Source organism: Carassius carassius, chromosome 7, assembly GCF_963082965.1.
Source record: "Carassius carassius chromosome 7, fCarCar2.1, whole genome shotgun sequence".
NCBI classification, from domain to species: Eukaryota; Metazoa; Chordata; class Actinopteri; order Cypriniformes; family Cyprinidae; genus Carassius; species Carassius carassius.
In genome coordinates this window covers 5,744,219-5,771,098 of record NC_081761.1, presented here as the reverse complement: position 1 = coordinate 5,771,098, position 26,880 = coordinate 5,744,219, and the positions used below count along the sequence as shown (strand labels likewise).

The 26,880-nt window shown below is 40.8% G+C and overlaps 1 long non-coding RNA gene, 1 other non-coding gene and 1 pseudogene across 3 annotated transcripts; all 3 read left to right on the top strand.

Moving 5' to 3' along the window:
• Nucleotides 1-7,722: 7,722 nt before the first annotated feature.
• LOC132142991 (uncharacterized) lies at nucleotides 7,723-14,317 on the top strand. 2 transcript variants are annotated; one of them, XR_009434148.1, is made up of 4 exons: nucleotides 7,723-7,876; nucleotides 13,093-13,282; nucleotides 13,507-13,795; nucleotides 13,963-14,317. It is a non-coding gene; the product is annotated as an uncharacterized LOC132142991 (long non-coding RNA). The 2 variants fall into 2 exon arrangements; XR_009434149.1 differs by having other exon boundaries at nucleotides 7,862-7,876; nucleotides 13,507-13,645; nucleotides 14,052-14,317.
• Nucleotides 13,699-13,784, top strand: LOC132144360 (small nucleolar RNA SNORD60). The gene has a single exon (XR_009434351.1). It is a non-coding gene; the product is annotated as a small nucleolar RNA SNORD60 (small nucleolar RNA).
• An 8,018-nt stretch (nucleotides 14,318-22,335) lies between the features above and the next one.
• Nucleotides 22,336-26,880, top strand: LOC132143405 (monocyte to macrophage differentiation factor 2-like; annotated as a pseudogene).

The following is a 26,880-nucleotide window of genomic DNA, read 5'->3' as shown; positions in this document are numbered from 1 at the left end:
GATTTGAACCTGAGAAGAGATGTGCATTTCTCATGACTTTGCTCACGGGAAAAGCCCTCGATTTGGAATGGATGGAATGATGTCTCTCTTAAAGCTACCTTTTACAACAGCCTCAATATTGATTTGCAAACTGAACTCGCCTGTCGTAGAGGGGATTTATCATTTTCAGAACTTATTAATCTCACCATCAAGATCGATAATCTCATGAGACAGACTCCCAAGCAACGTACTGACAGAACAGTTTATAATCATTCCCCTATCAGCCATCTCACAGTTGAAGAATCATCTGTTGAACCCATGCAACTTAACGTTTCTCGATTGACGGAGGAGGAACGAGCAAGACGTCGACAAAATCATCTGTGCTTCTACTGCGGTGAACCAGGCCATCGCAGTATCGGTTGCCCACTCAAGGCCAAGTCTTCAACAGGGGTAAATATTCACAGTTTCTCGGTCCTTAAAAATAAGTCGCTTACACTACCCATCACCATAAGAACGGATACTCTGTCTCTTGACCTCACAGCGCTGATTGACTCTGGAGCAGCTCTGAATATCATCAACAAGGACATAATTCAGAAGTTTAATATTCCTACCCAACCATGCATTCCACCCATTCAGATCAAAGCTATCAACAACACTCTCATCAATCAAGGTATCCAATGTCAAACCAAAACCTTGAAACTTCAAACCGGTTTGTTCCATCAAGAAAACATCACCCTGTATGTCGTTGACTCACCCAATTACGAGGTCATTTTAGGATTTCCTTGGCTCACCATCCACGATCCTTCCATTTCCTGGTTCCAAGGGGAGTTAACTCAATGGTCTCCATTCTGTTTGAGGAACTGCCTTTCAATTCAGCCTCAACCATGTCTCACCACTAGCATTGAGAGTCCCGACACCCAGGTAAAAGTATCCATCCCCAATCAATATCAAGATTTGTCTGAAGTTTTCAGCAAGACTAAGGCCACACAACTTCCTCCACATCGTCCATGGGATTGCGCCATTGATTTGCTTCCCAATGCCATGCCTCCCAAAAGCAGAATTTACCCATTGTCCAGGATTGAGGATCAAGCTATGGAGGAATACATTGAGGAGGCCTTAGACTCAGGGTTCATTCGTCCATCCACATCTCCCTGCAGCCGCCGGGTTCTTCTTCGTGAGTAAAAAGGATGGTGGGTTAAGACCTTGCATAGATTACCGTGGACTTAACAATGTCACAGTAAAATTCCGCTATCCCTTGCCTTTGGTACCTCTGGCCCTGGAACAACTACGAGAGGCCACCGTTTACACCAAACTAGACCTACGAAGCGCATACAATCTCATCAGGATCAAAGAAGGTGATGAATGGAAGACTGCATTTCTCACCACTAGGGGGCACTTCGAGTACCAGGTAATGCCTTATGGGTTAGCCAACTCTCCAGCTGTCTTTCAATCATTTATAAATGAAATCTTCAAGGACTTCATGAACAAATTTGTTATTGCCTACATCGACGACATTTTGATTTATTCCAAGACAGAGACTGAACATGTTACTCAGGTGCGTGCAGTATTATCCCGTCTACTGGAGAACCAACTCTATGTCAAGGCTGAGAAATGTGAGTTCCATGTCCATCAGACATCTTTTCTTGGCTATCAAGTCAGTCACCAGGGAGTGAGGATGGACTCAATCAAAGTTCAAGCAGTCACGGATTGGCCTCAACCTACTACCATTAAGGAGCTTCAGAGGTTTCTAGGCTTTGCCAACTTTTACCGCCGTTTCATCAGAGATTACAGCACTATCGCCTCTCCTCTCACCTCACTCTTGAAGGACAAACCCAGGAAACTCGGTTGGAATAAAGAAGCAAGCCATGCTTTTACCACCCTCAAGTCAAGTTTCACCTCAGCTCCCATACTGAAACATCCTGATCCTGATCTACCGTTTGTCTTGGAGGTGGATGCATCAGACTGCGGAATAGGAGCTGTTCTCTCCCAACGTCATGGACAACCAGGCAAGCTTTATCCATGTGCATTTTACTCCAGAAAACTCACGAGTGCAGAAAAGAACTACGATGTTGGTAATAAGGAATTATTATCCATGAAAGCAGCCATTGAGGAGTGGAGACATTGGCTAGAGGGCGCGCGCTACCCATTCCAAGTCATCACCGACCACAAGAACCTTGAGTATATAAAGGGAGCAAAAAGACTTAATCCTCGCCAAGCTCGATGGGCCCTCTTCTTCACTCGTTTTGATTTCACCGTTACTTATCGACCAGGCAGCAAGAACGGTAAGGCAGACGCTCTCTCCCGTAAACATGACCCCCCTATAGAGGATTTCAAACCCGAAACCATTCTGCCACCCACTGTCATTCTGGCTCCAGTCTCATGGGACATCATGGAGGAAATTCAACGCAGACAAGAACAAGATCCGCCACCACCACAATGCCCACCAAACAAACAATACGTACCCCAAGACATGCGTCACCAAGTACTCCAATGGGTTCATACATCCATCAGCTCAGGACATCCAGGTATCTCACGCACCCTCAACCTGTTAAAGAACTCATTTTGGTGGCCTTCAATGACCAAGGACACAACCAACTTCATCAAATCCTGTCAGATCTGTGCTCAATCCAAGACCCCCAAGGAATTACCCTCAGGCCTACTTCAACCATTACCCATCCCACAACGACCATGGTCTCATCTATCTATTGACTTCATCACTGACCTGCCACCATCTGACGGATTCACAACCATTCTAGTCATCATCGACAGATTCTCAAAGTCATGCCGGTTAATTCCATTAAAAGGATTACCTACTGCCATGGAAACAGCTTTAGCTCTCTTTAACCATGTATTTCGTATCTATGGCTTACCTGAGGACATTGTCAGTGACAAAGGAACACAATTCACCTCCCATGTCTGGAAAATGTTCTGCAAGCAATTGGATATAAACGTTAGCCTCACGTCTGGATACCATCCTCAGAGCAACGGCCAGGTGGAGAGACTCAACCAGGAGATTGGCCGATATCTATGAACCTATTGTAGTAGGGAACAACATAGGTGGTCAGAGTTTCTTCCCTGGGCCGAATATGCCCAGAATTCTCTCACTCATGCGTCTACAGGCCTCACCCCCTTCCAGTGTGTCCTGGGGTATCAGCCCCCTATGTTCCCATGGTCAGGTGAACCTTCCTCTGTTCCGGCAGTTGACGACTCGATTAAACGTAGTGAAAGGGTGTGGGATAGTGCTCATATGCGTCTTCAACGGGCTATAAGGAATCAGGAGATCCAGGCCAACAGACGCCGACGTCCACACCCTCCCTACGAACCTGGACAGCGGGTCTGGCTCTCTACGAGGGACATCAAGCTGCGGCTGCCCAGCAGGAAGCTCAGCCCTAGGTACATAGGCCCTTTCAAGATTCTCAGATGAATTAATGAGGTAACGTACCAGCTGGAGCTTCCTGCTAACTACTGTATCTCTCCCTCTTTTCATGTGTCCCTTCTCAAACCGGTCCACCCGGAGGCTGACCCCGGCCAGGTAACCCCAGAACCACCGCCACCCCTGGATGTAGGTGGTATGCCCGCCTACCAAGTAAAGGAGTTACTGGACTCTCGGCGTAGAGGGGGTCAGCTCCAATATCTGGTGGACTGGGAGGGCTATGGACCTGAGGAGAGGTCATGGGTGGCCGCTAACGACATTCTGGATCCATCGCTCACAGAGGAATTCCATCGAGCCAGACCTGACCGTCCAGCACCCCGACCGCGGGGACGTCCTCGCCGAGCTCCAGGAGTCGCTCCTAGAGGGAGGGGTTCTGTAATGCCATGCCAGCAGAGGAAGCCATCACCCGAGTACTGACTGAGCGCTCCCTCTGCTGCTTCTACATTCACTTCCTGTTTGGGACTACTTAAGCTGGAACCATGTGCTTTCTCATCGCGAAGTATTGCCAGTTTACCCTGCCTTACCAAGCGTTTACCTGTTATTCTGAATGTCTGCATGTGTATGATTCTGCCTCGTTCTCTGACCATTGATTCCACGGATTTCCCTTTCTGGATGGTTTGCTTGTGTGGACTGATCTCAAGGTTTGACTTCTTTGCCTGGCTTCTCACTAACGTCTCTTGGATTATCCCTTGGATTGTTGTAAGATCGGACTGCTTGACTGTTATCGACCCTCTGCCTGTTTCTACGTGTTTGTTGTAAGATATTTGCAATAAACTTCTGCATATGGATTCTAATGCTGCATCAGCGCCCTCATTACAAAATAATATAAAAAATATCATAAAATAATTAATGCATGTAGAGAGGATCATAGAAGGTCACTTATAAATGTAAAAATTAATTTGGAAATAAATAGCAAGATTCAGGAAAAAATAGATAAGTCATGTAAAATCAAGAAAAACAAACAAAAGATTCTGCAGTATTTTTGCACATGTTAGGTGTAATGAATTACAACCTTTGTAATCTTCGGCAAGAAGGAGGCGGGAACCGGCGGACAATCAAATGAAACTTTAATAACAAAATAAACACAAAACAGCGCACCAGCCCCTCACAGACGACTGGTGCGCGCAAATAAAAAACAAAACAGAACTAAAAGCCCAGGCCTGGTCCTCTCTCGTCCGTCACTGTCGTCGCTCCAGTTTTATCCTTCCATCTCCTCCGTGGGCCTCGAGACCGGCGGGTCGAACAGGTGTAGCTCATCTCCAATCACTCCACCGGCCTCGCTCCCATGTCCCTCGGCCCCGCCCCACTCGTCACATACCCCCATCGCCCCTCGCAGGCCGGGGGGTACTCCTGAGACTGCGCTCTACTTACCCCCCCCCCCCCCCCGCTCCGGGGGGGACCGCTCACGGGGACCTGCGGGAACCTGGGGGTAGGACAGGCAAGGCGAGAGAAAAGGAGATGGAAGGAGGAGCGACAGAGATGAGAGAGGGGAGAGAGGAGAAAAAAAAAAAAAAAATTCCGGTTCCCAGACGCACTGCTGCTCGGCCCTCCACCAGCTGGGCGATCTCCTCTGCGGTGCCTGGCGGTGGCACTGGACGGCCCTCGGCGGACGGCACGACACCCCTCCGCCGCCCGGTGGACAGCGACGGCTCCTCCGGTTTTGGGCAGCCGGCAGGAGTCCCCCGTTCCCTGCTCCTCCGGATACCGTCATGGAGGCAGCAGGCTTCGGCCCCCTGGCGAACGGCGCCGACTCCTCCGCTCCCTCACGGACGGCAGCCGCCCCTCCATATCGTGGGCGGTCGGCAGCGAGCTCGCCCGTCCCCGGCAACTCGCTCCAGTCCACCGCCTCGAGCGTCCATGGCGGCATCCTCCTCCCCAGCTCGACGGCACCGCGCATTCACCACAGCAGCGAGGGATCTTCAGCAGCGCGTCCCTCCTTCTCCCGGGCTTCGGCACCACTGTAATGAATTACAACCTTTGTAATCTTTGGCAAGAAGGAGGCGGGAACCGGTGGACAATCTCAAAAAAAAATTTGTTAAATAACAAAATAAACACAAAACAGCGAGACCGGCGGGTCGAACAGGTGTAGCTCATCTCCAATCACTCCACTCCACCCGCCCCACTCGTCACATTAGGTTACTAATAAAATAAGCTTTTTTTTACGCACATTAACAGCATTAAAACTATTCAGTTACAGCCTGTAAATTACTGTAATGTATTAACCGAATAAATCCTATGCAATATTGAATTTTTTGTCTGTCTCATTAATAAATGTATTTATCCTGTCCCCAGTACAAAGGATTAGGATATGTAAAGCAATTGAAAAGGACCAAATTGATTCTCTTCTTTGCATTTCCACTCTGCTGTAGCTTATCTACCTGTCTAGTATTTTAATTTAGCTTTGTTCACTATGATTATGTCTCACACACCACTACTGTGAGGGAGCACAAAGCGAGGAATGAGGAGATGTGGAATACTTCACCAAGGAGATTTTAAGCAATGTCCACATGTTCACGGGTATTTTTATAAACTGTTTTTCCTTCTTCCATTTAAAAAATAAAATCTCTGTCCACATGAAAATGCAAATGCATGCTATGATGCACTGTAAAGAGCATGCTAAGCCAACAGGTGACGATATAATCTCAACAGTAAAGCCATATTGACCAATCAGAAGCCTGAAAAAGTTTCCAGTAGGCGGAGATAACAGTGTTGACTCTGTGGTCACAAGCCAAAAACGCTGTTTTCGCTGTCTACATGATAACACTGCAACCAGAGTCAGGGGCGTCGGACTGGGGGTAAAACCAGTACTGATTACCAGGGCCCCAAAGAAAGAGAGGGCCCTTGAAAAGTCTGGAATATATTTTATTATTTATTTGAGGGCCCATCAGGACTGCCTATGCATAGGGCCCGGGATCTTGTGCAATGCCCCTGACCAGAGTTTTTGAAAATCTACACCCTGGCAGGTGTTTTCAAAAATGTTTGGTTTCAGTGACCTGGCACTGCGTTTGCATTTGGATGAATGGCCAAACTGCATAGAAAAAGCTGTGGTTGTAAAAATAACCGCGTTCGTGTGGGCAGGGCCTAAATAACATCCGAAGAAAACCAGGAATACACACGTAGCAAAACCGGACAGAAGACTCAAAACAGGAAACACTTTAAATACTTTAAAAACACTTTTTAAACAGGACTACAGCAGGGACACAATGAGGAACACCTGAAATCAATAAACATAATCAAACATGAGGGAAAACTGGATCATGTAGCCCTTAAGGGAGAAAAACACAACACAAGAGAGCAACAGAGTCTAATGCTATGCTAGGATCTTAAATGATAGATTTTGTGGCTTAATATAAGGTCAGACACTTGCGTCATTATTATTAACACCTCACCAAAATCATGCTTATGTGGAGTTATAAGGTTTGTGGCTATTTAGTAATGATTGATGAAAATAATAATAATAATCAGCATGTAACCATGATTCATCTACACAGTTGATTCAGTGTGCTCAATTTTACTCAAGTGTCATAAAATAAAATGGAAATATATAGATTCCTTTGGGAAGAACCAATAAATAATGTGATATGCAAACAGCATTATAGGTGTTTGATAGACCAGTTGGCGGGTGTTGGATGCTACATATGAAAGAGATGTGATGATGGTGGGCAATACAGGTGCTTCAGCACCTCATGATGGGCTCTTTCAGACCCCAAAATGGCATTCTTTCAAAGCAGCACAAGGCAAGTAATGGAGTTCAGGTAAATATAGGCTCAGATAAGACAAGAGCTGCCATGACAGAACAAACACATGAACCAATGAATTCAACAGATCTGCAAAGAGTTGAATGCAAAATTCTTCTTTAGTCTGATAGGTGAAGCCAAAAAAAAAAACCCAAACCTTGTGATGAACTGAAAAAGCTAACTGGGAAATGGCATAATATAAAGCAGTAAGAAATAACGACTCCTTGATTAACGGGGCAATAGAAACTGCGACCCTTCTAAATTCTTATTTTGTGAATTCTGTAAAGAGGACGGTGCCCATTAATCATATTGGAATTTCAACTACACCACAGATAGACATCTCTCAATCTGCCCGGTCTCTAATGGAGGTATCTGAATCTAAAGTTAATACATTTCGGAACTCTCTTATGGAACACATGGACTCTGAGACAGAAGGTAAGAGTGAGTTAGATTTACTGACAGATGTTATTAGTTGAACACGGGAGATATGCAGGTGAGATAGTTCAGTGGGATCACCGAGTCAGGCTTGACTGACAGGATGAGGTATTGGGAATTTCCAGAGCCGCCAGTGGCGTGACCAGGATGGCCGACATGTTGCACACACCTCAGGGTTCACGCTGGAGAGGAGCGGTTGGAGAAGGGATCATAGAAGGCACTCAGGAGGAACGATGTAGAGACACTGGTGAACCACAGGAGCCTAGGAGAATGGATAAATAAGAGGTTAGTAGTGAGTCAACACAGGTAGCTAAGCAACAGGAGTAATTCTGCTTTGCAGCTACAAGATCGGACAACTTGATTAACTGAGGTGTGTGCTTTTATATGGAGGTGAGCTGATGGGATGATTGTGAACAGGTGCTGGTGATGAGCCTGACTGACTTGTGACATCTTAAAACATCCAAGTCTAAATATATACTTGGATTAGATTCTGTGTTTCTTAAAAGCAGAACTGCCAACTCTCTCACGCATCTGGTGTGACATTCATGCTTTCAGCATCAATCTCACGTTGAAGTCCAAGCGTGAGTGTCACGCCAGATGCGTGAGAGTTGGCAACCCTGTAAAAGGCATGCATATTTTTTCACTGGATCAATAACAAAGTTAATTAAATGCCTCTATTAAAGATTAGCCTTTGCTGTCCTGGTTTATAAATCAGGAGACAAGACTGAGACAAGTAACTATAGGCCTAATAGCATTTTGTCCATTATTTCCAAAATTGCTGAGAAATGCAATTCTGAACCATTATTAAGTCATCTTAATAGCAGCCCTTACACACTTCACCAAATGCAAATGTGTAAATGTGAGCCAACCACTCAGCACAAAACAATTGTTTTCTCTTAGTAAATATCAAGTTAAAAATGGGCAAAGAAGGTGTTATTGGGGGCATATTCTTGGATTTAAAGAGGGCATTCGCATGTTGTCGATCATCAAATACTCATTTTTAAATTAGCTAATTTATGATTTTTTCCCCTAATGTGCAAAATTGGATGAAGTCTTATCTTGCAGGTACATTTCAGCGTGTTAGGGTGGGTAGTGAAACTTTACCCTTTCTGTTCAATGAAATGGGTGTGCCTGGGGCCTCTGCTTTTCAGCTTATAAATAAATGATTTACCCTCTGTATGTACAGGGTGTGATGTTCAGATGTACGCTGATGATGCTGTAATTTATGTCCATACAAAAACCAAAGAACTAGCAGCTCCTAAACTGTGTGCAATAATGATAAAAGTAAATAAATGGCTTAATGATTTACATCTGGTTCTTAATGTAAAGAAGACAGTTTGTATGTTTTTCACACAACACTCTGTAACTGACTGTGATCCCAAAATGTAAGTGTCTGGAGAGATCATCATAGTCTCTCATGTTAAATATTTGGTATTATCCTTGATTCCACTTTATTTTTCAAAAAACAAGTGAAGAAAGTATTGCAAATAACTTAAAATAATCTTGCTTTTTTTTAGGCATATAATAAACGTTCTAAAAACTACAGCAGCAAAATTATGTATAAATTCATTGATTATTCTTCACTTAACATACTGTATGATAACTTGGTCTCAAGCTAAAGCAACAACACCAAAGCCTATTCTCTCTCTGTATAAACAAGCACACTGTATAAAGTATTATATAAAAACCCAATCCTTACCATCACTGCAAAATTTGGGGCAAATATGATAGATATGATTCTTAGTTGGAAAGAATTAACAAAATACATTGATGCTTGTCTGTTTAAGATTGTAAATGGAAAAGCTCCCCCACCACTTAGTATATTTATTAAGCAGAACAATTTTAACAATAGATCTGCTCAGAGAGGAGACTGTGAAATTCATTTCAGGTTCACCTCCTTTAGCCATTTATACTTTTCTGTAAGAGCTTCTCAGCTTTGGAATACACCTCCAACTGAATTAAAAAATTTGTGGATTAATGCGTATTGGAGACGCGAAGCATTTAAAACGATTCCGTTCGATTTGGTGAACTGGTTCAAAAAGATCCGGTTACATCGAATGATTCGTTCGCGAACCAGATATCACAAACTGCTTTGTTTTGAACTCTCTGACAACAGACACGGAAGAGAAGACAATGATGAATAAAGTCATAGCTTTTGCTATTTTTGGACCAACATGTATTTTCGGTGCTTCAAAAAATTCTAACTGACCCTCTGATGTCACATGGACTACTTTGATGATGTTTTTCTTACCTTTCTGGACATGGACAGTATACCGTACACACAGTTTCTATGGAGGGACTGAGAGCTCTCGGATTAATCTTAAATATCTTAAACTGTGTTCTAGTGTTGTCAAAAGACCCGGTACTTCGGTACCAAGTCGTTACTAAAAAATGACGGTACCAGGTTTCTTTAAGTACCGGTGGTACCGAGGTCCCGTTCAAACCCGGTTCTTGACGCATACAGCAATATGATTACAGCGAAGCAGAAGACACGGACGGAATCTCAAAATCCAGTCATGAAAATGAAACTTACATTTTAATATGGACAGTCAAAGAATTTGTCAAAGTTAGCATAAATTAATCAAATCAAATCTCCATATGGACCAGTATTTTTAAATGTTAAGCCGCAAAAGTTGGTTGAAATCTGAATCCTGCATGTTCTGCGTGTCTCTGTGTGAATGAATGAATGAGACGTGCGGGTTTGTTTACTACATAGCAACCCTCTAAATTGCGAGTACACCACTCGCATATGCTACTAAATCTTCCTTCTGCCGACTAAATGATTTCTAATATTAGCCAATGGCTAATAAATTCTCAGATTTTACTCGCCATTGTGTGAGTTGGAGGCTAAGTATAAGTTTAGCTCAGATATATGTTCACTCGCCGAACACTCTCTGACTGAGCGCTTTAAAGTTTCACTCTCAGTCAGGCGATCTGTGTGATTCAGTTCATCTCAATGGATGCACAGCGCACCTGTGTTTAATGTAAATTACTAAAGTTCTAATTATATATCAGTCTGGCGAGTAAACTAAAATATTTAATGGCCAATGGCGATTCAATTGCAGAGGTGTCCGTAGAGGGTTGCATAGACTGAAGCACGTGACATTTGCAGTAATTTCAGCATCTGCCATCTCAATGAGGACATTGTGACGAGTGGGGCGGGGCCGAGAGACGTGGGAACAGAGCGAGGCCGGTGGAGTGATTGGAGATGAACGACACCTGTTCGACCCACCGGTCTCGAGTCCCACGGAGGAGATGGAAGGATATAAAACTGGAGTGACGACAGTGAAGGACGAGAGAGGACCATGCCTGGGTTTTAGTCTGTGTTTGCTTTTTATTTGTGCACGTCAGTCATCCGTGAGGGGCTGATGCGCTGTTTTGTCTTTATTTTGATTATTAAAGCTTTCATTTTGATTGTCTGCCGGTTCCCGCCTCCTTCTTCCCGAAGATTACGGAGTTTTTATTGTTACAGTGGTGCCGAAGCCCGGGAGAAGGAGGGACGCGCTGCTGAAGATCCCTCGCCGCTGTGGTGAATCCGCGGTGCCATCGAGCTGGCGAGGAAGTGTGCCGCCATGGACGCTTGAGGCGGTGGGCTGGAGTGAGTTGCCGGGGACGGGCGAGCTCGCTGCCGGCTGCCCTTGATGTGGAGGGGTGGCTGCCGTCCGTGAGGGAGCGGAGGAGTCTGCGCCGTTCGCCAGGGGGCCGTAGCCTGCTGCCAACCGCCGGAATGGGGAGGAGCAGTGAACGGGGGACTCCTGCCGGCTGCCCAAAACCGGAGGAGCCGTCGCCATCCACCGGGCGGCGGAGGAGTGTCGGCGGAGGAGTCCGCCGAGGGCCGTCCAGTGCCACCGCCAGGCACCGCGGAGGAGATCGCCCAGCTGGTGGAGGGCCAAGTGGCAGTGCGTCTGGGAACCGGAATTTTTTTTTTCTTCTTTTTTTCCTCTCTCCCCTCTCTCGTCTCTGTCGCTCCTCCTTCCATCTCCTTTTCTCCCGCCTCGTCTGTCCTACCCCCAGGTTCCCGCAGGTCCCCGGGAGAGGGGGGGGGGGGGGTAGAGCGCAGTCTCGTGGGTACCCCCCGGCCTGCGAGAGGCGAGGGAACAGATCGAGGCCGGTGGAGTGATTGGAGATGAATGACACCTGTTCGACCCACCGGTCTCGAGTCCCACGGAGGAGATGGAAGGATATAAAACTGGAGCGACGACAGTGAAGGACGAGAGAGGACCAGGCCTGGGTTTTAGTTTGTGTTTGCTTTTTATTTGTGCGCGTCAGTCATCCGTGAGGGGCTGACGCGCTATTTTGTCTTTATTTTGATTATTAAAGCTTTCATTTTGATTGTCTGCCGGTTCCCGCCTCCTTCTTCCCGAAGATTACGGAGTTTTTATTGTTACAGACATAAATACATAAACAACATCACCAGAACTGTTCTGAGTCACTTCACAAGCATTTTACCGTTTCATTTGAGTAAATCCAGTGTCAGTTTAAAGGTTATTCATGGCATCCCGTCAAAATAAGTTCATTTTTACAAGAAGGCATTGTGCTAGAAATATTACTATTATTTAGTAGAATGTATGTGATACTGCTACTACTGTTGAAAAAATTTATAAAACTTTTTAAAGAAATAAATCACACAATATTTCTTCCATGTTTTAATTTTAATAGCAAATCCTTTATTTACCAAAAAATAGAATGTGTTCAAATTTCATTAATTAAAAGACAAATAAAATTTGGGTAAAACTTGTTTACTGTTTTTTGTATAATTGTATTACTTGTAAAAAAAAACTTTAATCACAATTTTAAATAAGTATAAAGAATGGCATTGGTTTTATTTTTAGTGATAAAAAGTGTGTGTGTGTGTGTTTTTTTTTATTAGCATATTGTGTTTTGCTTTGGTACCGAAATTGGTACTGAGAACCGTGGATTTTCACTGGTATCAGTACCGAATACTGAAATTTTGGTACCCTGACAACACTACTGTGTTCCAAAGATAAACGGAGGTCTCACAGGTTTGGAACGACATGAGGGTAAGTTATTAATAACATAATTATGATTTTTCGATGAACTAACCCTTTAAGATACATAGGGATGTACAATGTGCATAAGTGCATTATACTGTAGTCTTTTTATATATATAATACTGTGTTTGCTGTAGTGAGCTCTTGTAGTTATCTACACTCACCAGACTCTTGAAGTACCACGTTTTGTGAGGCACCCAATTTGCTCCAGCTGTCCCAGCATGTTGCTTCATGTTACAAAAGCATCTGATATATACAAACATATTTCCACAACAAAGGCTGAATATCATATTTACATTAATAGTTATGTAATAGAAAATGTAATAGAATAAAAAGCCATATAAATATATGGAACAAATGGCAAAAGAAAGTATGCTAGAATGCTATTTCGAATTTAACCTGTGTGCATGGAGAGATTCCTGACAAAGAAACGGTATCTTAATACAATCTCAATAAAAATTGCATGTTACTGGATACGTGTTATTTTCAAGTAGAGCCAACCAGCAGAGGGCATACATGAGCTTTGAACGCGTCTTTGATACGCTGGTGGAGGTCACAAAGAAGACTTCTTATAAAAACCATGGAAGAAAACTAGCCTTCCCTTTTTTTTCAGCGAACTTTTGTTTGAGGAGAATGCAGCGCTACAACATGCCCTCTTCAGAAAGTCGCTTTATGATTACGAGCGTGTAAGTACTCTTCCATTGCTTTCAGTTTAGTTTTCTAACCTCAACGCTCGCTTAAGAAGTCTGATAATTTACTGTAACGATTTACTATTGATGTCTAAATTTAAGATCTTTTTGTTGCGTGTGGTTACGTTAAACTCCCGGATCTCCCTCAAGATTTTAGTTTGAGATGCTTGAGTTGGATTTACGCATGAACTGCGTGTTAAACTTCTCTTCTCTGGTTGTAGAGTTTCCAGGCTGCCTCGTGATGGGATTGATGAAGCACGTGGCCTCGGATGATTCGCGCCATAGTCGTTTAGGCTGCTGAACATCTGCGTTTGATGCATCGATTTGAAGTCACAACGAATGTGACGAGTTAATTTGGTGGTAAGTGAATTAAGCTTGGTCCATAAACTCGGTCTTGAGTAAATGTGACTTGGAGCCGCTGATGACTTCTAATACTTTTCTGACACCTCGTATGAACGCTGTATTACAGCAGCTGATTATAACTTCTAGTCTGAGGCTCTTTTAATTAACGTGCTTTTGTGAGTTTGATACAATATATATCGCCATAGTGTTTAATGTATTGTGGTTCTATAACTTTTGAATTTGGCTACCATGTGATATCCGAACGTGAATAAGCCCCGCCCCATTTTGTGTTCAATTGATTCCCACTTAACAACTCCCAACAATATACATGTAAGTTTATTGGTCAAAATTTGTAAACTTTGAATTGTGGTGTCTTGCATTTTAAGGTTTGATGCTCATTACTAATGTTCCTTTTGTTTGTCAGCTTTCACTGATGGTAAGCATGAAGTTCCCAACTGGCAATATGTCTTCGTTAGAGGTGAGACCTACCCACTTTTTTTTTTTTTTCAATTCAATAATCCGGTGTATGTATGATACCCTGGTAGTGACTATTTTTAGCAGGTGGTTCTGAATAACATTTATAAAGGCATGTGTAAAGACTGGAGTGATTGAGAAACCTCTGGACTGGTTGAGGCTGCACGGTCCGCTCAATGTATGCTCTTGTGTGGTGTACCTTTTTTATATCTTTTGTTATTTGCAGATGCATGTAGACAAGAAGTCCATTTGGTGATACACTTTGGAAAGGGCTCTTCATGTATGTCACTTGTGTGCAAAAGTAATTTTTAAAACTTTGAACGTTGTCTTAAAGAATTAGTGCTTTTTAGATGTATGATATCTTAATAAAAACGTGAACAAAACCTTATTTGTGTTGTGTGTAGTTATCTGGCAACTATAATTTAATAACGGTCACCCCGTCCCGTATATGGGACACCTACATTTACTTCACTATATTACAATGAAATCTATTCTTGACAAACTATATATCGTTGTAAAGGTCGAAGACTCCCAAATATATTAACCAATGTTTTTTGTTAAAAACTATGAAGGAAAAGTAATAGATTAATGACGAGTGCACCCTCAAATCGAGTTTTTACCTTTGTTTAAAAAGACCTCTTTGTTACCTCTTTCTCTATCACATTTTAGAAATAATCAGAAATGATTTATCAACTGAAAACTTAATCTCAAAATTAATTCTTTAAAACCCATTTTAAAATCAGATTTTGCATTACCATGTAAATGGTACATCAATGTTACAATTGTCATGAATTATAAAATTTTCGTTTGGAACGTGCACTATAAAGTCTGTTCAAAACTGTGAGTGACCGTTAAGATGTTGGAGTGGTGCTAGTTTCATTAATTTCATTAGTTATTGTGGTGGTAACCCTTGTGGGTTTGTCTTATAAATGGAGTCTATACCATTGTGAATCTTTAAATAAAAATCTAGCACACGCTGGAAAATATGGCACGAGTCCAGTATCTGGGATGAATACACATATCTAATAGACCATTAAACGCAGAATCCTACACTGATGATCCACTCGTCTCTCTCTTGCAGGAAGACCGGAGTCCTGAGACCGTTATTACATGCTGTATTTCCGGATTACTGCTCATAATGCTCATTCAGTTCTGTAGTTGATCACCCGAATGATGGTTAAGACTAAGAGCGATTGTTTTGTAGAATAGTGTGTATCTGAAAGACGAGCTCTTCGTATAAGCACTGGACTACGTCATTACTCAGTCAACTGTTGGGTTTACGCGTTTAAATGAAAGGTGAGTGTTTTGTTATCGATGAAATGTGAAAATTTAGCGACAATCTTATTTTCAAATAAGATTGTGTCTCATTCTGGGGTTGTGCATGACATCCAGGTGCAACAAAGAACGCTTTACGTTGTTACCAGTAACGTGCGGTGAAATCTTGTCATGGGTAGGCTGTGACCTATCAATGTGTGGAATATATGTTCATATATTCATTCAGTTAATTTAGCAACCCAAGTTCATATCAGGCATCATCAGATCGCTGCCTGCATTCAGCAAAGTCAGTCATGTGAGGCTAATGCACAATCAAATATAATAATCAAATTAATGGACACATCTATCTTATGACTTATACAACAAACAAATGTTTTGTGCGGGACACAGAAGGAGGCGGCGCGGCAGCCTAGTCACTCCATCAAAATGCGCAAACACGCACAGACAGCCACGACACACACTTTTGGTCTGGTGACGGCGCACCAGGCTACAGTCAGAAAACATTGCGTCAGCAGTACAGCTTTAAAGTACAAAAACAGCTTATTCGCTCCTACAAACTGCTAGGCGCACACACCGACACGCAAGTATACTAGATGCTAGTATTCGGGAAGCGCGCGGATTGAGTGAGAGCGAGTAGATCACGTGACATGAAGCAAGCTCGGTCTCTGCCTCAATTTTGATCATTCAAGACAGCATGAGAACTGACTGCGCATGCGCAAATCTACATAAACTACGTTCTATGGACCAAAGAGGCACCGCTCACCTCTGCCTCAATGGCCATGGCTTTTGAATTTTCTGCATGAAACAACGGTTTTTAGGAGCAAACAATGGCAAAATGAGTATATTATGTGTATTCCTGAAAATTTTTGTTACAAAAAAATAATATTTGGAATAAAATTAATGCAATTAATAATGTGGTGAATTAATAAAGCTCTTGGAATTAATAAATGTAATGTCAACATTTCCTTTGGTGAGGCACTGCCTTCCCTGACTGCACGTCCCTGGTTGTTACGTTATGTATTTGTCATTAAACGTACACGTGTCGAATCTGGGAAGTTTTATGTTTATACGATTGTAATTTCCTATAAACGAGCATCGTGGATTATCAATTTTTTTAAATCGCTACGTTCCCTGAACAGATCGTCGTGTTGTCTGACTGATGTTTGACGGAGTGGTAGAAAAAGACGGATTTTTGATGTGTATTAACGAACAATTGCGACTATAGTTTAAATTCGACCGTGAACGTGGAGCCTGAGATCAAGGTCTCTGGGATTCAGTAACGTAACCATGTACATGCAGTCGACATCTGGATCAGATCGTTAATTATTCCTGGCTTCGTGAGGATGTGCTGATGGGAAGAGACACTGAGTGATGCTGGACAGGCGCTTATGCTTTCAAATGAGTATATATATAGAGAGAGAGAGAGGGATTAAAGTAAAACTGTCAAAATCTACTTAAAAGCCTGATATTCTTGCGGGGGGGGAAAAATGAAAAAAACTGCCCAAAATATGATTTTTAATTAAAAATAAATAAATACAGACCCGAGAGAGCGAATCAGATTATGATGTAGCCTATTAATGATATTTGGACCCTTTTGTGGAAAAGGCAATATACATACATTTGGATTAAATCAATTTAGACACTTCTTGTTCTAGCAACTCCTCAAGTGATTGTCAGAAAACATTAAGCCAACATAAAAGATTAACTCAACTGTCTTTTTGTGGGGTCCATAAGTTTCAGAAAATGTTGACTGAGTGACCAGTATTAATTAATACTAGAATAAATTTAGGCCATGTTATTTGGGTTGCTAACAATAGAAATTAGGACAGATGTGGTCATTAAGAGAAGCAACCATATTAGAAGTCAAATCAGTTCTGTTTGAACTAATTGAAGTATCAGTCTATATTGTTTAACGTTATCTATGGAATGATATTGCGGACATTTGCCTTATCACTCTCTCTGCACTGTGCATGTAAACTTCCAAAACTCAAATGGAATAGCAAATTCTTTTGCATCTGAATGTCCAATGTCTACACGGGAACCTGTCAATCAAGTTACAGGGGTGGGGCCATTTTATTGGGAGTGTTTGCATTGGGAAGTGACGTCACTCACAGTCGACGGTAATAAAAGAGGCAATTGATATTAGAGCTGAAACAACGAATCGATTTAATCGATTATTAAAATAGTTGTCAACTAATTTAGTCATCGATTCGTTGCTAAATAACTTTTATTTGCCGTAAGCGGCTCATTTCGTGCATATTTCAAATCTGCGGTGACCAAAGTGTGGCAGTAATGAGCCACCGGAGGTTTTACTCAGCCAGTACAACAGGAGAAGTAGCGAATAGCCAATAGCTGGCCTTGTTTTATGTCACGTGCTTCCCGAACAGCGTCTCTGCAGCCATAGACATGTCTATGTCTGCAGCATTCAGCGTGATGTGGGAGTACTTTACATTGAGCCTTTAAAAAAGAAGAGTAACCTGTAAACTCTGCACTACTGCACTGTTTAAGGGAACGTTCACATATCGCGTCTTTTGCGCGCTCAAGTTCGTTATTTCCAACACCGCACCGCATCGAGTTAAAAACATTTAAACTTTTCAGAATGCAGCAACCTTACCACGGGTCATGTGACAAGAACTAACCAATCAGCTTCATCCTTTCCCGTAACAACGTTAAAAGCTCAGTCAAGATGAAGGAACAGCTGATCATAGCTGTATATGGATTTCCATTTTGAAATAAATTTAGTAGCAGAGCTACTGCAAGCGATTTTTTGAGCTGCAAATCCATTTATCCTTTGCTGAAATGAAGTGAAGTGACATTCAGCCAAGTATGGTGACCCATACTCAGAATTTGTGCTCTGCATTTAACCCATCCGAAGTGCACACACACAGAGCAGTGAACACACACACACACTGTGAGCACACACCCGGAGCAGTGGGCAGCCATTTATGCTGCGGCGCCCGGGGAGCAGTTGGGGGTTCGGTGCCTTGCTCAAGGGCACCTAAGTCGTGGTATTGAAGGTGGAGATTTCCGCGTCTTCAAGGAGAGAGCACGTCATGGTTGCTTAGCAAAGGCAGACGCCTCAGGGGCGCTTCTGCGCGAGTGCTTTGGAAAGGAGAAAGCGGTGCGCCTAGCGTTTTCCACGCGTTTTTAGGCGCGATTTGTGAGACTTAAGACCTAAGACTTTCATTTGTGCAGATTCTCCAGTACAATGTTGTTTGCAAATGTTTAGTCGTAAAAGCTGATAACATTGCTTTTTAACAGTTAACATTTAAAGCTTTACAAACATGTTCTGTGATCAGTTTGTCGTTTACCAGTTCAAAATTCAGTCGTGCAGCCTAATTATGACTGAATGAGAGAGGTAAATGTAGATATTTGAAATGCACTTTTTTTTCTAAGTATTATTCACTGCTCTTTTTCACACAGCAGGTTTTTTGTGTGTGTCCTATTTTTTTTTTCTGGACAACCTTCTGATGGATTTTACTTTAAATTGTGAGTTCCATTCAGGTTTCATGCCATTGGCACTTTTTTTGAAGGATTGTTTACAATTTCACAGCAAAAGCTATAAAGCTTTTTCCCAGTAAATAATAAAATACAATGCACTGCAATTTTATTCTGTTTTATCCTTATTCTTCGTGAAAATATGTTCTGAAAGATTCCTTAATAAGCTTTGTTCAGGATGTTAAACTACTTTAGGAGCTCTAAGGACTGCCATGGTGAAAACATTATTTGAAATCTCCTTGTGAAATTTGCTAGAGTATGGGTCAGTGTTCTGATTGCAGAAGAGTTCGACAAAGGATTACTAACACAATAAAACAACTCCAGGTATATTTTTGATGAGGATATGACAGTGCAAAATGGTTAAAATCTTTTAAATCTATGCTGAATGATAAAGACCATTTATTAATAATTTACTTGGGGAAAAAATGGAAAAAACTAAAATATAAGTACATAAACCGATTAATCGTAAAAATAATCGACAGATTAATCGATTATCAAAATAATCGTTAGTTGCAGCCGTAATTGATATAATATTTAGTTACATTTGTAATGACTGTATATATACACATTTCCCTGAACTAAGTACATTTCTGCTGCTATTATTATGTTTAAATGAAAAATGAAAGGAGGCTGTGGTATTTCATATCCTTTTTCATTTTATTGTAAATATACAGTGAGGAAAATTGCAGTAGTCAAGGCGAGCTGACATGTTATCAAGTACGCTGCTGTTTGCAGAATTACCGGACCTGCGTCCTCGCAGACATCACACTCCTGAGTTGAATGCACAAAGTCTGAACTACTGAGGATGCAAGTCCGAAATCCGCGTACTTTGTATTGAGAAATGCCCGCAGACCTACGTCACCATTCTATTTGCCTAATCTTCCCGGTGTTACGGTTTAACTGGTTACCGTGTAATGTGGTGACCAACTTCCTGGTTCTGGTCCCCGCTGCAAATGTGCTGGAACGACGGCAGCAGATTCGGCGATTCTGAAAGCACAAACTGACGCGATATTAAGTATTTAATAAACGCAGACTTGCTCATTGCATGATTCAGATATTCTTGTAAAGATTACAAGTTATTAGTATGATCGCCCGTTTCGTGGCTGAAGTTAGTAGGATAAACAGAAAAATGAAGAACGTCTGTGTTGGCCCCATAGACTTTATAAAAACATGGACGTAGTGTCCGTGACGTCACCCGTAGACTCCTGAAGAGAGTTTTTGAAGCCTAAAGTGTGCAGAGCGAGCCGTCGCCATCTTGGCAGCGCGTCACCGCGCGACTCTCCCAGACAATCGAAAATGGGCAAAAGGGCGGGAGCTGTTTGCTGAAGCCACGCCCACCTAGCGCGACGGCTGTGACAGCAGTGGCAATTCACCTGTCACTCAAGTGGCCACGCCCTTAATTATGCAGAACTTTAAGGCTTAATATAATTTAAACGGATGAGTTATAAAAAAATTCACCCCCCTCACAGTTGTCATAAAGGGCAAAATTAGCTATATAGACCAAAATCATTTTTTGCACCAGGCTTAAAACATGTTTTTTTCTGCTGTAAAGTTGGGCATTTTAACATGGGTAGTCTATGGGATTGACTCTCTTTTGCAGCCAGCCTCAAGCGGCCAGTCGATGAATTGCAGCTTTAGTCACTTCCTTATTGGCTTCACTAGAGAGAGCGGGAGGTTGCCGCTCGGTTGGCCCAGGTTTCGAACACGCGTTTAAAGACGGTGCGCCACGAGAGACCACAGTCACTAACCACCGAGCTACCAATCTACACTGAATCAGCACCAGATCTCTAGATTCAAGACAGGACTCTCGGCTTTACATCGTGCAGCTGCTGAATCAAGGAAATGTGACCTGTGTTTACCTATTATGAAAATAAACAATAGCAGAACACTGACTACATTTTATGGTTCATGATGTTAAAGAACATTTCATAACGTCTCAGACGACTGTACATTTGTGGCTACTGTGGTTTAATTATAAACACTATCGTTAACTCATATTTACCCTAGTAAAAACATGGCACATTTTAGTACGATCGAAGATACAAAAATTCTACTAGAACAGACTTGTATATGTGCATTCCCAGAAGAGATGAGAAATGGATTCGTGTTCAGCACCAAAAAAAGAACATAAAGTGTCAATATCAGGAAACATCTTTTTTAAGTAAAGCTTCACAGGATAGAAAAGATGAAGTAATTTGTAAGACACAGCCTTAACCTTACTGGTTATTAAGTATTTAGATGACAAAGTCCACACTAATTAATTAATTATTTATTGCCGTCGACTGTGAGTGACTTCACTTCCCAATGCAAACACGCCCAATAAAATGGCCCCACCTCTGTCACTTGATTAAACAGGTTTCCGTGTAGACGTTGGAAATTCAAATGCAAAAGGTATTGGAATTCCATCTGAGTTTTGGCAGTTTACATGCACAGTGCAGAGAGAGTGAAAAGGCAAATGTGGTAATTAATATTGCTGTTTAAATATGACAGGCTCATAGCTCGTAAGATATGGGAAACACAATGACAAACGGACTTTGCATTTCCATTTTAAATTTGGCAGACACTGTGCGTTCGCTTAATCGAAAATGAAAACGGTAATGCGCGATTTGCGTTTGGATTATGTCACATTTTATGCATCCACAAATTGAAAACGCAATTGCAAATACAATTTGCAATTCCTTTTGAATAAAGTCCGCAATATCATTCCATAGTTATCATGCAGCTGTGTGCTCACAACTACTGTTATTTATTTTTGGTTTTGGCAAATAGCTACTCCAAACTCTTTTTAGTATTTAAACCTTCTAATCATGAACAAGTGAGACTGACATTCAGGACCATTTTGTACTAATCATTCTACTAATTAAAGTGGAGTTATTTGTAATACATTGCTACAGCAAAATTGTAAATTTTTGCATCACATTTCTAGGAATGTCTTTATTTTACTAAAGTTTCTTTATTTGACATAAACACTGTAACGTAAAATTGTGGTCCTGAATTCAAAGTGTCACTCTGTGGTATAAAAGAAGAAAAAGAAATCACACACAGCATCCTCCTCTTTTCATCACCTAGTATGTTTCCATGACAACAGTGACATCAGCACTGTGCAGAGATGTTTGTAAGGGTTATAGCCTCTTCCAGCCAAAAGCAAAAGTTATTGTCAGTCACATGATCATTTGACCTACATAGTGACTAATTAATTAGCAATTACATTGAAACAATACATACAGCAATGCAAAAATGCATAATTTTTTCTTTCTTTCATACATCAGTTGAATATGTATGTACATCAATCCCCTGGAAACTTTAGAATTTATCAGAAAGATTTTTATTGAAATTACCAATAAAAAAAAAACTGATTTATTTAAACAACATTCAATCACAAATTTCAGGAGCCACACTTTGTCCTTTTAAGTATGCTTTATGATGGTGATTGATAGTAAGTTATGCATTAGTTTTTTTAATTTTACTTAGCATTACTTCATTCTGTACTTTCTAGCTCTTTTTTATTTTCATTTTTTAGATTTATGAACAATCGTGCACCCTCTAATAAGAGATATCAGCCAACAGAATATGAGCACGCTGCTAACTGTGCCACACATGCGGTGAGTTGTGTGTTTACAGTCTTAAAGGAATAATTCACACAAAAATTAAAATGTACTCGCCCCTCAGGCCATCCAAAGTGTAGATGAGTTTGTTTCTTTAAATGTATAGATTTGGAAAAATGCATTACATCACGTGCTCACCAATGGATCCTCTGCAATGAAAGGGTTGCCATCAGAAGACAAAATAACTAAGTAATCCACACAACTCCTGTCCATCAATCAATGTTTCAGTGTGAAGTGAAAAGCTGCCTGTTCGTATGAAACAAATCCAGCATCAAGACGTTTTTAACTTCAAACTGTTGCTTCTAGCAACAATACAGGAGAGAAATATGCTCAGATCAAGCGCTGTTTACAAGTCTAAAAGCAGTTCTAATATGTTATGATGTGAGAGGACAACAGGATTATGGACTCATAATTTGGACAGAGACATAGATGTTAAATTGAAACGTCTTGATGGATTTGTTTCTTACAAACACAGTTTATTACTTAAAGGTACAATTTGTAATATATTTGCAGTAAAATATAAAACAACCACTAGGCTAGTGTTATATATTTTGTCCAGCGGATTACTAACAATATCTTTAATGTTTTCAACTACTTGTAAGTCATGAGAAAATTCCCATTCTAAACAGTGACACGGGGCAGTGCAGTCGCCTGTCGATGACGTTAGTTGCCCTTTGTTAACGCCTTTACTAACATAGCAACCACATGACAACAGTGTTGTGGACAACTGCAAAAGTAGTGTCTAGCGGCCGTCCAGCAAACCACTAGCTTGCTTCAAGCAGTTCCTTATTTACTTCTTGCACGTTTTATGGTGGATTGTGTTACTTATTTATGGAATATAATTACCGTTTACCATCTGCCGCTGGTTCTGTCGACAAGGACAGCTCCCGTAGACGTAAGCATACGGGCCAACCAAATGACCCAAGAAGAGTTTGGGACAAGAGGAGAGAAAGAGCGAGGATCAATATCAGTGTTGCATTTTCTAGATGAGAGAGCTTCGCGACAAACTTCAACTAGAAAGAGATGTCGATCTCGCTTATGTTTTACTCGACAGGTGAGTTGTTCTGATTTGTATCTTTATAGAAAACGTATGCTATTATAACGATCAACAAGATTAGTATTATGGGCAATACACGCCAAACGCGGGACACGGCATCTGATCCATAGTCTGATCGCATTGCATTGACTGATTTGCATTGACTTTGTATGTAATCTACTCGCGCAAATCATGGAACTCGTGTTTGCTATGTATGCCCAATTATTCTGTTTGAATGTACACAAGTGTATATATTTGTTGAACAAGTGGTAATCGTTTTCATATAATCTGACTAAACAGTAATCAATTAAATCCATGATTTATCTTTCCATCTGATTGATGGCCGTCAGCGGTTAGGTAGAAGACAACAAATCCCATCATTCCACCCTCCTTCTTAGCATCATCAAACCATGTGATTGTGATTGTTTTGGTACCATTAACAACATTTTTAATTTGAATGGTGTGGATTAATATGTTTCTATCAGCTGTTTGGACTTTCATTCTGACGGCACCCATTCACTGCAGAGAATCCAATAGTGAGCAAGTGATGTAATGCCAATTTTCTCAAAATCTGTTCAGATGAAGAAACAACTTACTTTATCTACATGGTTGCAAAGAGGCAGAACATTATGGTAAATTTCTGGGAACGTTATAGAAGTTCTAGGATTTTGTGGAAAAATCTGAAAATTATACTGAAATGTAAAAATAAAATAAAAATTGATGGCCTGTGGGTAAGTAAATTTTAAGCAAATTTTCATTTTTGAAATTCATTTTTAATCATAATTATGTATCTACAATTATATTGAAATCATTTCCTCTACAGTTCACACAGGAGATCATGATCTGCGACTGTATTTTATTCTCAGCTCTGGATCATTCCCAGCATTGTGGGTGGGATCTTGTTGTACCTCTTATCTGATGACCACTGGGAGGAGATTTCAGCATGGCTCTATGGGGCAGGACTATCAAGCCTTTTCATCATATCCACAGTTTTCCATACTATCTCCTGGAAAAAAATCTCATCTCCGGTAAGAGTATGATCTAAAACTTTTTGAGGTTCAGTTCATTTTCAGTTTGTGTACGTACTGTGAACTTGAATATCTGTCTAACGAGTTACAAGTGTATGTCTTGTTTAATTTCTTGAAATTAAGCTTGTGTAGCTGCAAGTGTTTACATGTACTTGCAATCTCATCATCTTTCAGGCCTAAATGATAATCCAATCCAAAGTGAATTTCTATTACTTTATTTTTTAGATCGGTTGAGAACTGTTTCCACATGTGTGACAGGATGGTGATCTATTTCCTCATTGCACCGTCCTACACACCTTGGTGAGAACATGTCAATAGTGATTGTTGTTTCTGCAGCAATTTGAGAAATTGGTTTAGAGTCTTCATAATTAATGGATTAATGGATTTGTGTATAGCTTTCATAAATTAACACTGAGTTTCGGGTGTGGAGATGGATAACAATGTAAAGAGCATTGACCGAGGGTTTTCAGTTTGTTTCCACTAAGATGTGTGAATGGGGAGATTTTAGCTGAAATAGTGATGGTGCCAAAGATTCTGATTCCACAGAAAAATGTTGGATCACCAATAATGTTGTAAAAAACAATTGGCTGCTTAAACTTACAACAGTGTATTTAGATGTATTTATTTTATTTCAAATATTATGTAAAGCCAAACAGATTTTTTTTTAGAAATTTAGATAATTTTCTGAGCAATGTTAAACTGATACAGTTTATAACAATTTCCACATATTTAGTTAAATAAACAGCATTTTCGATGCTTTGGGTTTTAGTCATTTTAACTTGATACAAAGCTGCATATATTTGAGTTATAAATGTCAATTATACTTTTATTTATTTATTTGGCAAACTTCATCCAAATTTACATACTGTACAGTGCATTTATGATTTATATATCCTGAAAAATAAACTGTGAGACTTTCACAGATAGTTTGATGTTCACAATACCTTTAATGAAGAATCTAATGTATTTATGGCAGGCTGACACTGTGGGATCTTGGTCCATGGGCTGCCCACATGCGTTGGGTGGTCTGGGTGATGGCCTCTGGAGGAACTGCCTATGTTTTCTTCTTACATGAAAGGTATGCATGTGCTAAGAGTATTAAGGTTATCATTAATAATGATTAAGAGTGTTAATTTCGAAGTTCTAGATTTATTTTGTAAGAAATAGCATCGATTTTTCTATTTTGTTGATCACAGTACCCTGCGTCACATTTGTTGAATTAAATCAAATACATTTCTTTCTAATTTAGAGGTGCTGATTCCTAAACTAGTGTCTTATTTTGCCTTGGCACCTTACATTTTTCTAAAAAAAAAAAATGATGTGCTTTTGATAGATTTTGTTTTCTTTTGACAACCATTTGCAAGGTGAAGAAGTCTCGTATGACCTAATATGACATAATTCCCGTCTTTCTTTGAACCAGTTACAGCTATTTGCTCAGTTCTCAGCTGTTTTTCAAATGTATGATTGATTCTGAAGACATAACTTTATGCCTAAACCACATTTGCACTTTTGTCCACTGCTTTGCAGATTGTAAGTTAATTAATATTTTTTACACTTTTTTTTGTTTGTTTGTTTATTAAAATGACTTTTGACTGCTTTTGTTATTTTGAAAAGTGAAATAAAGAATTAGTCAACACAAAAATGAAAATTCGCTGAAAATGTAGTCACTCTCAATCTATCCAATATGTAGATTGTAACAGGTAAGGAGAAATTTAACATGATCCTCTGCAGTTCTGGGGGAGTACATTTTCAGCAGTTTTCATTTTTGGGTGAAATATTCCCTTAAACATGATGGAATCATTAGAAAAATCTCGAATACATATAATTTGAAATGCATGCTGCATAAAGATGCAAAAACACCTTGAACATTTTCTGTGTTAAAGGTGAACATGTTTCTTGCGTCCTTCAAGTTACAGGTTTAAAGCTGTAGAGCTGATGTGTTACGTAGCAATGGGTGTTTTCCCTGCTCTTGTCATCCTTTCTATGGTAAGAAAATGAACGCTTGTTAATGAAAATTGATATGAAAGACTAATTAGAAATCAATGAAATGTCTGTTTTCTTTGTAGGCAGACAGGTCAGGTCTCTGTGAGCTCTTGGTTGGTGGCGGGTGTTATGTGTTGGGCATAGTGTTCTTTAAAAGTGATGGAATAGTGCCCTTTGCTCACGCTATATGGCACCTGTTTGTTGCAATGGGAGCAGGCATCCATTACTATGCCATCTGGAAGTACCTGTACACACCTGTCAATCAACCAACCAGTACGGCCCGGTGACACACACATACATACACCTAACCACACAATCATTTGAATATATATTTGTCACAAAAGTACGACTAAA